At 34.1% G+C, this 15984-nt stretch overlaps 1 protein-coding gene across 23 annotated transcripts in view; it reads right to left on the bottom strand.

The window, feature by feature from the left end:
* The window catches only part of Nrxn3 (neurexin 3), a 1441261-nt gene that overhangs the window by 920363 nt on the left and 504914 nt on the right, over nucleotides 1-15984 (bottom strand). The window lies entirely within an intron of this gene.

Here is a 15984-nt window from a genome sequence, read left to right as displayed (position 1 = left end):
GACACTGTGACCTGAAGCACGTCACGTGAAGTCTAGGTCAGTGGTCTATTCCAGGCATCACTCCTTTGGAAATTAGATTTCAGATATTCTTCATATCACATATTTACATTATGATCCCTATTGGTAGTAAATTATGGTTATAATTATATGTAAACATTTATATACATATAATTTGTAAGTTGTACATAAAATAATTTTATGGTTGGGGGTCACCAAAACACAAGGAACTATATTAAACGGTCATAGAATTAGGAAGGTTGAGAACCACTGCTCTACTCTTATTCTTTAATTTTTTTACTAATTGTTTTTCATGCAGTAGTAATCAGTCAACACAAAATGGACTCCATGTTTTCTCTTGAAACATTTATTTTGGCATTTTTAAATTACATTTTATGATGTGTCACTTTCCCTAGGACACGAAAGACCTGTGAAGAGCACAAAATTGAACAGTAGCCATGAACTTTATTTTGCAATAGTGAAAATGACCTACAAAAATTAGTAATAATAACTCTATGTGTTTTAGATAAATCAAATGTGCAAAGTGAACAACTTAAAATCTGTATAAGTGTTTTATTTAGATAAGGGAGTAAAAGTTTATAGCCATCACATCAAATAAACATGGTGCCAGAGAGATTTCTGAGATAGGACTACATAGAAGACCAAGCTCACACCCGCTACATGTCATAGCAAAAAGTGCTATGATTATTCAATGAGTAATGGGTAATAGAAGAACAGCAGAGTGCTGTTGATGCCCTAAACAATTTCATTTGTATTCAAAGAGGGCTTACATAGGGAAGGAAGGGTACCCACTTTGATATGACTCATTCTTCAGCCCAAGTACTTATTTAGGAAATCTGAATCCCTACCCATCCATGTCATCAAATAGCATATCAATGTTGTAATATGGGTCTACTTTTCATACTTTCAAATAAAATATCCTCAGAATAAGACAATGACATCTCAAAGTGACACTAGCTATGAGACATTGCATTAGATACAATGTGAATGAACTTTAAAAAAAACAATACCATAAAGATCATTAGTTGACAAATATCTCCATACAGAATAGTAAACACTTTCATTGCTATTAACGTATTCTGTCTCTGATTTCAGTATCATACACCAAGTGTGTTTTTATTAAAAATTTATAGTTATCAAATAGTTGCTTCTTATATGTTCTGTGATGAATACCCAGCTAAAACAGAAACCCTATGCTAAAGAGAGACCCAGCAGGTACAAATAACAATATTAAAATATAAAATGGGTAAATGACAAAACATATAGCTGTTAGTGACATTTAGAAGAGTAGGAATATAGGCTGCAGGTGATGAAGTCAGGCAGAACAGTATCTGAACAGGTCTGTGGAGGGTTATAATGAAAGAAGTCTCTTTAAGCAAAAAAGAAAGGAAGAAAAGAATTCTAAGACAATAATGAATTATTCTAATTAGAGCAGTCACCTTGCTGTATCTGCAGGTTTTATATCCGTGCATTCAACCAACTATGTTTGAAATGTTTGAAAAAAAGACATCTGAATCAAACAAATGCAATGGCATAGAATCACTTTCTTGACATTATCTCTCAAACAACAAGTCATAACAACTATTTACATAGCATTTACAGTACATTAGACATGGAAAACAATCTAGAAATTACTTAAATTATGTAGGAGTATATGTGAAGGTTATATTTAAATACTACATCCTTTTATATTGCTTAAGAAATCAGAGTTTAGTTTGTGTCCTCAGATATCTAGGACTAATGAGCCACTGATACCAAGGAAGGGCTTGTCTCTTACTTGCTATAAAATCAGTAGACTTTGGTAGGACCTAGGAGATAAGTAAACAGTTGATAACTTAATATTATTTTCGGATTCATTAATTAGTTTATTGTATACCAAGCACTTTCAAGATGTTGAGGGCTTAATCACAACAGAAAGAGATAGAGATTCCAATTTTTAAGTACTAAAAGAACTGGAACCTAAAAAAATAAGATGTGGGCAAACCACAAGAAAGATTTTGAAACTTTTACAACCCTACCTTTACACAACAGACTGAAGGTCTACTAAAAGTAATGTAATATACCCACTCATATTTCTGGAAAGCAACATCACTCAGGTAGAATCCATATCACCTAAAGCTATGTATTCTAAATTAAAAAATCTAAAGGGATCATAGAAATAAGTATGTCAGCTACAAGAACCATCATTAAAAAAAGGCACATGAGTATCTGTTAGGCACAAATCACAATCTAAGTAAGCACATGCTCCAAATATGACAGGAGATATTTTACCTCACAGAAAGGCAAAAACCAGAAGATCAGAGTCATATCAAAATTTATTGAGAATTCAATATTTTGGGGTGCTTTCTAGAACTATGTATCCAATAAGATGACACATAATCCGTAGGAAGATCATAAAAAAAGACATTGTTATATTTTACATGGATACTAGACCACACAGGAAACTCATAGCATAGCTGGAGACTGAATGCAGTTAGTATGATTCTTGAGACTGTGTGCTTAACCATCTACCAAACTGCAGAGAAATAAGCTAGGAACACATCATGTTTCTAGGTATCAAAGCTTAGCTATAATGCTTCATGATAGAATGTGGCATTCTGTGTGAATGTGTGTGTGTGTATACGTATGCTATTATTAATACCCACATGTCATTAATAAATATCAATTTACATAAGCAAATATAGTATATGTATTCTAAATAATTAATTGTTAAAATAAATATGTAGTGATCTCTGTGTGTGTGTGTGTAATTAGGAACCTCTTTAATCATCACTGTGAACCCTCCATACATAACCACACAAATGTGGACTACTCCTCAAGAGATATTAGAGCATTAAGAGAGCCATGAAATGAGTGGTTTTAATGTATTCAACTTAAATACTTTTCAAAATCAATACCCCTCTGAATATCTGTATTGCCGGACCATAAGTATAAATGCAAACACATGCTCTGTCAATATTAATTGTGACACAGAATAAATATCAGGTGACCATGTAGTAGAACAATCACTGGTTCACTAGGCTGTGAATCTGCATATTCTAGTAGTAACACAGTTTTCAGGGTGTCAATGTTTGTCAACTTGATAGTTTAATTCAGAAGGCAACTGAAACAAAATCTGTTCTATGGATTCACATAAATTTGCTTTAATGATTTCAAGAACAAAGTGCCTTCACTAGAATCATAATGGGGGGGGGAAGGTATGAATCTATAAAGAAAAATGAGTCAATTTATAAATGACTCATAGATGATTTAAGATTAAGAGGTAAAACCATGAACGGACTGCTTTTTGCTACTTATATGCCACCTGTGATGGTGTTTTGATCATCCAATTAATAGGAGTTCAGGCCATCAGGAGATACACCCCTGGATGTAACTTGTAACTGTGAGTATAATTCTACACTGCTTTAAATGAGAAGGAAAGAACTACCTTGACCATGTTCAGAATTACATCATGGACTGGGATACTGGACTGAGTTGAAAGGAACAAACCAGCTGGGCAACAGAAGCCATCTCTTTGCTTCTTGAATACAGACAAAACACAAGCAGCCCACTCATGCTCCTGATATCCTGCATCTTAACCATGACATACTTGACCTTTTAAGACTGTAAATTTCCCTTTTTGTTGTTGGGAATTGGTCACAGTGATAAGTAAAATGATTAACATCATCTCCTATTTTATTCTTATTCAATTCTTTACTACATTTCATCTTCCTTGAATGTATTCTAATATTGTACTATAATTCCACTATTGATTTTTAACTATGCTTTCTGAGCTACCTTTTTAGTGGTTGCTAGAGGTCTGATTGTGTACAACTTAATTTACAAGACGTCTAACTCATTTCTATGTTAACTAAATTCCAGTAAAATATAAAATTTTGGTTTGTATTCTGACAATCAAACTCACACTACCTGACCAAGATATGAGAACCTTACTACTATATGACTCTCTTAACTTGTCACACTTTTGTTCTCTGGTTCAAATTTCACATATGTGTATGCATATTATATATTATTATATTATATGTATACTATGTACATATATATATAATATCAGATATATTGTGATAATATTTACCTTATAAATGCAAGTCACTCTAAAAAGTTCAAAGAAGGAAGGGAAGCTTAAATATGTTCATTGAGTTTTCTTTTAATTAAGTTTATTATTTACTGTATTTCTCTTCATATCTTCATTTCTTTCTATAGATTGAAATTGCCATCTGGTGTCATTTCTTTTTCAAATATAGCTTCATTCACTTGGCTTTTGTTGTCAAATGTATGGTAATTCTATATAATATAGCCACAACAATACAATTATATATACTTAGTTTTTAAATCAGTAATAGAAAAAATGTGTAATTACATTCTTTTCTTGTTAGATACATAATCACTTTTCCTAGAATTCTTTTTTTCTACCTATATTCAAATTAATATGTATTTTTGCTTTCTTTCAGTCTCAACATATCCTTAGTTGTTATATTGTTTTGTTCATTTATGGATGATTACATCACCTTCATTTTCCAGACAACATTGCTACATGTTGTCAATAGTTATTTTCCATAGGATGTGATAGATACCATCTTACCTCCTTTGACCTCCATTATCCCTGAAGAGATATCAGCTGCTAATCACATTGTGTCATTTGTATATATGATGAGCAATTTTTCTTTATTGCTTCTTTTATTTTTACTCTATTTTTGTTTTCCAACATTCTTTGTATTTTTATTTTAATTTTGAACATAAGAAATGAATAGAAATTTATTTTCATATTTATCCTATTTAGAGTTCACTGAGCTTCTTGTATCTGTATATTAGTACTTTTTATTCTTTTGGGGAAGTCTACAGGTAAGATTTCAACATCTTTTTCTCCCTTGCTATGTTCCTTACTTAATTTTCCATATACATACATACATATATGTACACTTAAAGGTATCTCACATGAAGTTATATTTACCCATATTCTTTTTCTTTTTTGCTATATGCAAACTTAGACTTTATTGACCAACCTTCAAACCGGTTCTTTTCTTATCAGTTGAAATCTGCTTTTGAGTCAATACAGTATATTCCTTCTTTAGGTACTATACTTGCCAACTTCAAAATTACATTTTGGATATAGTTACTTTGCACAATTTTATCCTTTATTGATATACTCTATTTCAGAGGTTCTTAGTATTTTGCATTTGTGTGACCATGTTTTTATAAGTATATAAAGTAGGTATACAAGTCAAATATTATTGATAATAAATTATTAATATTATATTTCAACATAATTTTGGGATACACATAATTTTATCATTTATTAAATTTAAAATAATTTGCATAATAATAAAATAGATGGGATTCTATATTTTACATAAAAATTGCATTTATGGCTGAGTATCTGATATTATAATATGTAGAGCATCTTAAATATTTTTGAGCCAATCAATATTTTGACTTCATAATCACCAACGATGTGAAACATACTTTGTATGAGGAAATGCTACAAAATAGCATAAATACAAGGCCACTTCAGAAACTGTTGCAAATTCTTTCCTAATTCCAAGCTCCAAATTTATTTATTGATTTTTAAAATCATTTGATCAAACAGTATTTTTTAAAATTAAACATTGTAACACAATATAATCCTAATTATTCTAACTGGTTACTTCTATGTTGAGGAATGATAGCAGGAAAATATTAAAAATTTTGTTTTCTATAATTATAGTTATATTTTTAGTAGCAGAAGGAACCATATGCACAGTAAATCATATGTACAGTAATTGTTTTCAGTCTGAGCTGAGCTATTCTCAACAGTGTTTATTGAGGTTGCATAGAACAATGACATACATGTGTGAAGTATGTGTACTGTGTGTTCAGTACCAAGGCTTAAGTAATGTTCTATAATACAATATAGACAAGTGCTTCCAGAAACACTCTAGAGTTGTTATATCTTCAATTTTTAATTAATGTTTGGCCATTGTGTATTCATAAACCATTTACTATTGCCAAGCGTTCACATTTTACTGAGTTATATGAAGCCTCGGGGAGTTATGACCCACAGTTTAAGGAGTTGGGCTGTATTTGATGAGTCACTATTGTCTTGTTTTCCTAGGATTTTCAAAGGTTAATTTCTCTGAGATTTTGAACACATTTCTAGCATTTCCATTGTGGTTTCATTGGTAAGAACCATTGTATATTTCCCTGAAGGCTACCCTAATACCTGGTATGTATTTCACTGTGCTGTTTCTTTGCATATTGGATAATATATTATTATAAATCTGGATATGATGCCACAACCATCAAAGTCATTCTTGTTCATTTAGAGACTTGGATGAGTGAATTCCGAGTTCTATTTTCCTAGTAAAATGCTGGTATACCGCTGCTCAGACATTTCCCCCTTTTTCTGTTTGTCTTGTCTGCCTAGGTGTTACTCCTAGACCAATATAAGTCACTTGTTGATCAAATATAAACTTAAGTCTCTTCAGTGAATTTGACTTTTATCCTTGATTACCAAGTATCTGTGACTTGGAAGCTGTTTTCAGGGAGTGTATGATTTCCCCTCATATTTAGACAAAGACTAATAACTTGGCAATGGTTCCCATCACTAACAGGACTATACCTTGAAACAAAAGCACAGTTTTCAGTCTCCCAGACCATAAAGGATGAATGTGGTTTTATTTTTAAGGCTGGCCTCCAAGAAGTAGACACTAAGTGAGACTGGTTTAAGTGCTATGAGCCAATGGGATGTCTTGAGAATGCATTCAATTCTGCCCATGTCCTGTTCTAATTACTCTGGGTTGGGTGTAAATTAGTGCTAATGTGTAAAATTTTCCAGATCTACAAGAAAGAGTGTGATCACAACAATCCATTGTAGCTTTTATTTTGTCAGATTTTATAATCAACTTCTAGGTGTTTTGTCACTTTGCTCATTGCCTCTGGTCCTACAGAGCTATCTGGTGATTCTGAACTACTTGCCACCAAAGACATATAGTCTTTTTCAAAAGCTCTTATCTGTGAGTTTTTCTGAGCTCTTTCTCAGATATGCATCCCCTTTCCATCTTCACATGGCATAGAAACAAAGTTCTTTCTACTATACTCCAGGTTTTTGCAGAAGTAATGGCCTAATTATTCTCTGAATGCTTCCCTTATAGGAGTAGAATCTGGAAAGACAGTAGGTCATTGGTTCACAACCTGTGGGTCAAGACCACCACAGAGGTCACATATCAGATATTTCATTATTATTCATAACAGTAGCAAAATTATAGTTATGCAGTAACAATGAAGTAATTTTATGTTTGGGGGTAACCATAACACCGGGAGCTGTATTGAAGAGTCATAGCATTAGGGAGGTGGAAAACCAATGCAGATGCTGGTCTTCCAAGCCTGAGCTTCTTACATAGATTGTATTTCCCATGGTTGAGCCGGAGCAAGGACAATTTTAGCCTTAATAGCTCTGGCTATTCAGAACTGAGATACATATCCTTCTCTAAGAGTAGGGCCTGATAGATGTAGTCCTATCTTCTTGATTGTGACTACACAGAATGATATTTTTCCAACCAAGAAGCTGGGGAATGTTAGAGGGTTCCAATAGTACATTGCTTCTAGGATAAAACTATCCCATTCTTTGAAATGACAGAGAAGCCATATTGTCCTGTCTGCTTAGTAGAGCCACTTGGAATAAAACTCCTATAACAAGCAGCAGAGTATAGTGCAGATGCAAGCAAATTGTGGTTTACACATCACAACTCTTGTTACTGAGAATGAACATATTATTTTCTCTTTGTGTAGATGTATATGTGCATATATGCAACTGATTTACTGTTCACATCAAATGTCTTCCTTTAAGCTCTTCAGCTTGTTTTCACTTAACTTGGAGCTCATTGGTTAGTCTACACTGGCTGTCCAGTGAGCTCCATGAGGCCTCCTGTCCCTGTCCTCCTCCATCACCCACAGTGCTGTGGTTATAAAAAAAAAAAACATTTCCATGCCCAGCTTTAATATGACTGCTAGAGACTAACTCAGGTGCCCATGCATCCACATCAAGTACTTTACCAACTGATCTTCTAGTAGATCTCTCAATAAAATATTCATTTAATATTATACCTCATAACAATTTTTGAATAGTTTAAAAATTAACATTTAAATTTTCATAGTTTTACATGTCTTGCAACATCCCTAACAAAGCCACCCTAGTTTGAGCTATTATAAATGTTTCCTATAGAACATTTTTATTTTAATTTGTCATGGTAAGTCCATTTTGTTGTTCAGTTGCTACAAATAATATTAGCAGCAAGTTTTACCTTATTTTCATATCATTTTACTTTAATGTGATTGTTATGTCCTTCAACCTCAATGATAAATAACTTTGATTCACACTATGTTCTCTTAGCCAGAGAGACACACCTACACCCTCATAGTCAGAACTTCCTTTCCCCCAAATAAAGACAAACAAGGTTGACATAGGAATACTGAGCAATGTGATAGAAGTTAAAATGTTAAACATGCCAGAAATGAAAATGGTTCTACCCTGTGAGTTTCTTTTATCTACACAAAGCTTGAATTCCCTGAAAGTGAGAGCAATTCTCCACAGCATGTGATAAACTAATGTGAGGATCATGGATTACTCAATTTTTAAAAACTTCCATCCCTTTTTAAATGAAAATTCAATTAACAATTTTATCTTTTAAATACTTCAGTTTTTTATCTAAAAGAACAGCTATACACATGGGTAAAGAAAAAATAAACCTTCAAAATCAGACCACCAAGATGTAATCACACCACCAAGATATCACCATCCTTAACAGTAGGGTGACTTATTCCAGATGATTTTCCAAGTATATAAACATACAAAAGGATAAACAGGAACTCATTTAAAGATGGAAATATGTGTAGGCTATTATAATTAAAGTGAACTTCAATCTTCCTGAGGTTAACACAATTTTAAAAATACACATTTTTAAATGATATATTTTAAGAGGTATTATTTCCCAAGAGGACACACTAAACTTTACAAAAGGTATTATCAAAATTGTGTGAAGATTGGTGACATTGTTTGAACTCAGCTTGCAATTAGAGGCAATGAAAAGAAAGAACATTATTCTCTTAGGTTTTCTCCTTCACCTCAGAATGTCAGTTGTGATTTTGTTATTTTTAGCACATGTAGTGAATGAAACGGGGTGACACAAACTGCACATCCCTAAGAGCAGTCTATTTTGATGACTGGCCTGTTCTGTCCTTACAGAATGTTCTGTGTGCTGAATGTGCACACCCAACACTCGGGTGCATGGTGTCAGTTGATTAATGTAGACAATAGGCTGGGTAATCTACAGGAAATGCCTGCTTTCCTCTGGGAGTCTGGAGTATAACTTACTGATGTTAGTCAAGTAGCATCATGCATTTCTATGATCTACCTTCCATGCTGAATTCCAGGTGTGTGTCTCTAAATGTCAGCACTTTGTCGAGGCTGCATTTCCACATAACTGGTCCACAAACCATGTACGTGGTCATACAATAGTGATGAAGATGTTAGACATAATCCTTATGACCCAAATATGAAAAAGTGGTGGTAACTTATTATTCTCCACATGTATTTCCTATTGCTGACTTTTCACTTCACTTTTGTAGTAATTACTCTAACAGCAAACTTAGCAGCCTTGACACACTAAAGTCCTAGAAACATAGTCAATGCATTAATTGCTTTCTTATTGCAATGAAACGTGATATGAGGAACTTCAGAAAGAAAGGATTCATTCCATCTTATGGCTGTAAATGATGTGGTTTATTATAGAAAGGAAGACACAGTGGCAGGAGCATGAGGTGGGCTCATGTGGTAGCTAGCCACAATCAGAATTGTAGACAGAAATGGATGTTGGGGCTAAATGTTCTTTCTTTTTTTCCTTTTTACTCAGTCCATTGGGGTATCACTATTCTCATTTGAGGTATGTTTCCCTCATCAATTAGACCTCTGAAAATGCCTTTCAAGACATGCCCAGAGGTCTGTCTCCTAGGTGATTCCAAACCCAATCAAGGTGATAATGATTAACTATCATATTCAGATTGAGCATGGCTTGGAACCTCTGACATACATATATACTTCATTTAGATTTATTATATGTAAAGTCACATGTATGCTATGTATTTAAATAATTTCATTGTTCTCAACAAGTCTTTCATATATAATATTTCCATTTTAACATATGGTTTAGACCATATGTATTTTAATTAAACCAATTTTGAAAATGGAACATATAAGTGCTCCTCCTGAATCTTTTCAGGGATGTAAATACCTGTTTATATATTTCTCTTTTGGATTACATTATGATTTTTCGTTATTTTATTATATTTTATGGCATAAGAAGTTAATAATCATTTATTTATTATTCCTGAAGTTATATAATTTCAGCACTAGTGGTAAATAAAATTGTTTTCATTTACTTAACAAATATTATTTTAATACAATAGCAAAATCAGTATATCAGATAAGAATACTATATAAAATGTTATTTTGACTTGCAGCTCATGTCATTTCCCTTGTCCTTTTAAAAACCAGTTACTGAGGATCAAGCATTCTACCACTAAGCTAAATCCCCAACTATACAGTCAGCTATCACACTGAAAAAAATCCCAATTTGATATTTTAGGACAGTTTCTCTTTTAAAAATGCTCCTTATGGTTCCCTATCACTTCTCACTCCAACAAAACCTCAGTCTGAGCCCACGTTAGTTCCAAACTCATTGTGTAGCCCATACTGGCTTAGGATTTATACCAATTCTCGTGCCTTATCCCTGAGTACTGGTATGTTTTTACTTAAAAACATCTATTTATCCATCAATTCATGTGTCCATTTTTGATGTATCCATCCATATATCCATCCATCTACCTACCTACCTATGTATCGATCTATCTACATATCTATGTATCTATATACCTACATTCCTAAACCAACCTACCATCCTAATTATCAATATATATATATATATATATGTATATATATGTATGTATGTATGTATGAATATGTACATATTCATGTATGAATGTGTACATATTCATACATACATACATACATCCTTTATTGTGTGTACCCAAGGATAGGTATGGAGGCCAAAGACAATTTTGTGGAGTTGATTTTCTCCTTCTACCTTAATACACACTACAGGGATAAGCCTCAGGTTGTCAAACTTACACAGTAAGTGTCTTTACCCTCTGAGTTATTTCAACAGCCCATTTTTTTCTCCTCTAAGGTGAAATCACCTTTTCTGTGTTTCAAGTATCTCCATTTCTCTATGATGGCATTCCTCCTCTTTGTCTCCTCTCTCTTCTCTCTCTCTCTCTCTATCTCATTTTGCTAGTCCTCATTATGGTGATTTCAACATTTCTTTCTGGCAACACTTTATTAACAAGACCTTCTTTGCTACTTAATGGGGTGAAACATTTCAAGTTAGTTGTGTGAGAACATTATTTTCAATCTCTGTTGCCTTCAGCCTACAATCTTTTTTCCCTTCACTCAGATTCAGTGTTTCAAATGTTACCTGTGAATTACTGTGCCATTATTCAATTGTCTTACATTTTCCCTATTATATGAATATGTTATAAAACACAGTTTTATAAGGTTTTTGTGTTTATCTGTTTTGCAGTAGGTGATATCATTTACATTTCTAAGTTGTTTTCCTTTCTTCGTTGTGCTTTCTGCTATTATTCTGCCATGTTCTCATCTTTTTTTCTTAATTATACTCACATGGCCCTGTCCAAGGTTTCTAATTTTCCAAAGACAGTTTTTGGTGACTTTGGATTCCTAGTATGGTCTGTAGCTCCGTAGGTAATACTTTTGCTTATAGCTTGAGAGATGCCAGAATGAGGGATGGAAGTAAGAGGAAGAAATGAAGAACTCAGTCAGACCTCCATTTAACCTCCAGTTAGTTGTCTGGACTATGCTATGTGACTATTTGTAGATACTTGCCTGCTTCATATTTCACTACACCACATTAAAGAGTGCATTCTAAGACTATATAAGGGACACATCAGGATTATACAGTTCTGGTGACTTCTCTTTTGATTCAACTCCAAGTGCCTTCCTGGTTTATTACATGCATTTCTCTTGCATAGCCATTTTAAAGAACCTTCAGTTAAAGATGGAACGGGATATTTCTATATAAATTTGCTTCTTTTATTATATACCTCCATCCTAGGAAAAATTCTTAGCATGTTTATCAAACTTGTAATCAACTATGAACACAGATGGAATTGGCCTAACTTCATCATGCTTGACTGTTCTTTTTTTGGTTTCTTCAGAGTCATCTGGCAGCATTCCACTTTTCCAAATGTACAATAGATTTTGTTCTTTCTTTGCTTGAAGTTAAATGTGAGTTGTTTGGAATGCTCATCTTTTATTTGAAGTAGGAAGCTCCTGCCATAAAACACTGCCCTTCCATCTTCTTACTCCCTTGCCTTTTACATCAAATTAGTACATAGGAACTCCAAAACTCCAGGAATAATTTTTAAAAGTATAGTTGTAAGCATTTCAATCACACTGTATACAGGTGTTTTAGATATGACAACATTCTCTTTTAAATATTGTTTTTAATTCAAGTATAATTGTATCTGCTGTGATATTATAGTAAGAAGTGGAGATTTTAGGGGAAAGGGTTAAGTGAACAGTACAAATGCTATCGCCTATACACATTAAGGATGGACTCAATTGCATCTTGTATGGTCTTGAAGGACAAGCAAACAATGATAAGAAATGGAACCTAAAAAATTGGTGTGATATCACTACCCAATGCAAGACACAGTGCCATAAGCACTTTGCTGGATTTGTTCATGGTGTGGACTTTACTGTTCACATTTTGCATTGAGCATGCAAAAAATATGTAGCATCATACTTCTACCAGGCTCTCTGCTATCTTCCATGCAAAGTAGATACTCTCACAGAAACCATGAAAGCAAGGAACAGCTGAGCAACCAGTTACATCATTCATCTTCATCCCTTTTAGTCCCTTGGAGACACCCCTCCCCCTGCCAATTCCAGTCATGGCTTCTCATGCTCCTTAAGAGTAATTTTTGTTTTTATGAGAAATGTTCCAACATCCACAGATTTCTTCCCCATCAATAATGGGCTTATCTTAGTGCGGGAATGCTGTTCAGCTTCTAAATCTGCATTTCGCAACATCAGGAGCACCTATCTCCAGTTTGAACAGACTCAACGGTGATCAGAGGATCCAGAGAATCAAGAAAGTGGATATGGAGTGATGGCCTCCCTCTTGTGGATATGGTGCAGAAATAAGGTTTTACATTCTTAGTATGATATAGTCCTAGTATTCAGCTATATTGTTTCTCATTCTAAAGAATGTGAAAGAGATTATATATATTGTGATTGATATTTCTCACTAAAAATGGCAGGCCTGTCCTTTTCCATGCTTTTTAAAATTCATAAAAGAAACAAGTGGAATGTGGGATAGAAAAGCTCTGGCTTACAAATTTATACTTTTTGAGATTTTAATATAATTACATTCTCCCTTCTCTTTTTGCCTGTTAAATCCATATACTTTCCTTAAAATCCATGACTTCTTTTTTCTAATTGTTATCCCACCAATATATATATATACATATATGTACATATATATGCACAAACATATATTTATTACTAAATATACCTTGTACCTTGTTCAGTCCCTATGTGTTATATATACATGTATATGTATACCTATATATATGTATATTTATGTATATATACATATCCAAATATATATATATATATATTATTACACACATAGTTGTCAAAGCTGTTTGGCACTGGATAACCAATTGGTATACTCTTCCACGGGGAAGATCACCTCTGCTACTTCCAGCTTTACTCAGTACTCATAGCTCTTTATGTTTGGTTGAGGATAAATGACCTTTTCCCATACATTTTGACATGTCCATTGATACCATCCTTGTTAAGCTCAGGTTTGGGAAATCAAGTTGGTGAGACTTTATGGATGGAAGTTTTGTATTTACACTCCTAGTAATAGACCACTTTGTCTCTAAGCCATTCTGATATTACTTGGAGATAAATAAAAGCCCTGATCTGTTGGCTCTTAACAAACTTCCCTACACCTCTTCAGCAAATGTTCCCAGAGCTGTAGGTATGAGACTGTTTTGTAGATGTATCCATGAGGACTGGATTCCACACTCTACATTTTAATTGGTTGTAGTTTTCTGCAGTTGTGTCTATCTCTCGTAAAATTAAGTTTCTCGTATAATCTTTCTTTTGAGTCATTGGTTGGGGATGTCCAAGGGACTACCAAAGCATACAGTATTGTTGATGACCTTGATTATCCCTCGAAGGTGGAAGATAGTTCCCTATTGCTAAAGACAACATGCACCTCATAAACAGGACACAGAGACACCTGAGCAGGAACTTACCTGAATACCCTCTCACTAAGGATTAGCTTTCATGGTACTCGAAGGCACCATGCAAGCTTCCAAAGGTGGAAAGCAATCAAAAGCCTTATGCAGCTACAGTGCCTATGAACCATATTAATGACAAGTATGACATGATGACCCTAAGGGTCCAATCATGGCATGCATACTAGGTATTAATTCACTAAGCTTGAAGGATAAATAACAGATGGTGGGAATTCAGCACCTATCCATTTGTCTAGAGATGACAGATAAGCGTAATTTTTTACTTATCTTTCAGTGATAAAAAGTAGTGAGTCATGAAGCAGACAGTGGGAAGATTTTCCAGTTGAAGCTATATTGTATGAACAGGCACAGAACAGACAGGTGTATGGGAGAGAACTTACTTATCACAGTGCTTGGGACACAGTATAGTGAAAACTGTTGTATCAACTTAAGGGATACATGGTTTTCTGTATGGTAAATTGGAAAGGGGGGCTCACAACAGCAAGATACTTGCCATTATAAATATAGTGATTGTTGTGGAGATTCTGTGAGCATTACAGGGTGGTTAGCAATATTCATGGACTCTGCCTACTGGATGCCAGGAGTTCCTTCTGTTGTTCCAATGACCAAAATTTTCTGTGGGAACTGCCAAGTATGTTTTTTTGGGAAAAATCACTCCAACTATGAAACACTGATATACGACAAATGGATTTCTGTGGGGAGAGTAAAGATTAGAGGTTACACAGAGGGTCTATTATAAAAATTCTTGTAAGCATAGCAGGGGTGTGTTTGATATTAACTCACATTCAGCTTTTTTAGACAGCTGGTGACACAATCAGAATTGTTTTTATCAAGCTGGTGCAGAGAAGACAGCATTAAGAGATGAAAGACCAGATGCAATGTTATCTAATTTTCTTACGGATGTTCTTGCTGTTGCTTACTTTGTAAACACATTATGAAATCTCAAAACATGACCTTTGTAAATGACAATGGCAGGTTTTTGGTATTTTTCTGACTCTGACTCACTTTTAGAGAGCTCCATTCTGCAGAGTGGGCATCTTACACATGGGCCAGCCATCCACTGCAGATCAAGACAGAGTGTGGCTCCTGTGAGCATAGAAGATGGGGGCCCAATCACAGTTCTGTAAGTTATTTAAGTGTGAATCCTATTGGAGCTCAGTTTTCTTCCTTGTAATGTATAAAAATAGTTCCATTTCTAGGTATGGTAAATTTCTAGAACCAAGATGGGGGAATAAAAATGTTATGTTGCCTCTCATAAAAGTGATGCCCTAGAATCAAAAGACAAACTAGTTTCTACACTTTCCTCCAGGACATGACCACACTTCATTTATATCCTTCCTTTTATTTACTCATAAAAGATTCCTTTTGGTCATATTCAAATGGGATAAAGAAAGCAAGAACATCTGCCTAATGAATCTATACAGGGGACCCTTCATAATGCAGAGCTGAGGAAAGCAGGATGTAGAGAGGGGGAATAGATTCAGAGTTACAGAAGGACTCAGAAATATGAATATGAAAATATTCAAACAGTATTAGGGCATAATTTATACCTAATAAAGGTTTTATATATATCTGTGTTTG

Source organism: Phodopus roborovskii, unplaced genomic scaffold (assembly GCF_943737965.1).
Source record: "Phodopus roborovskii unplaced genomic scaffold, PHOROB, whole genome shotgun sequence".
Classification (NCBI taxonomy): domain Eukaryota; kingdom Metazoa; phylum Chordata; class Mammalia; order Rodentia; family Cricetidae; genus Phodopus; species Phodopus roborovskii.
This window is presented reverse-complemented; position numbering and strand designations above follow the sequence as displayed.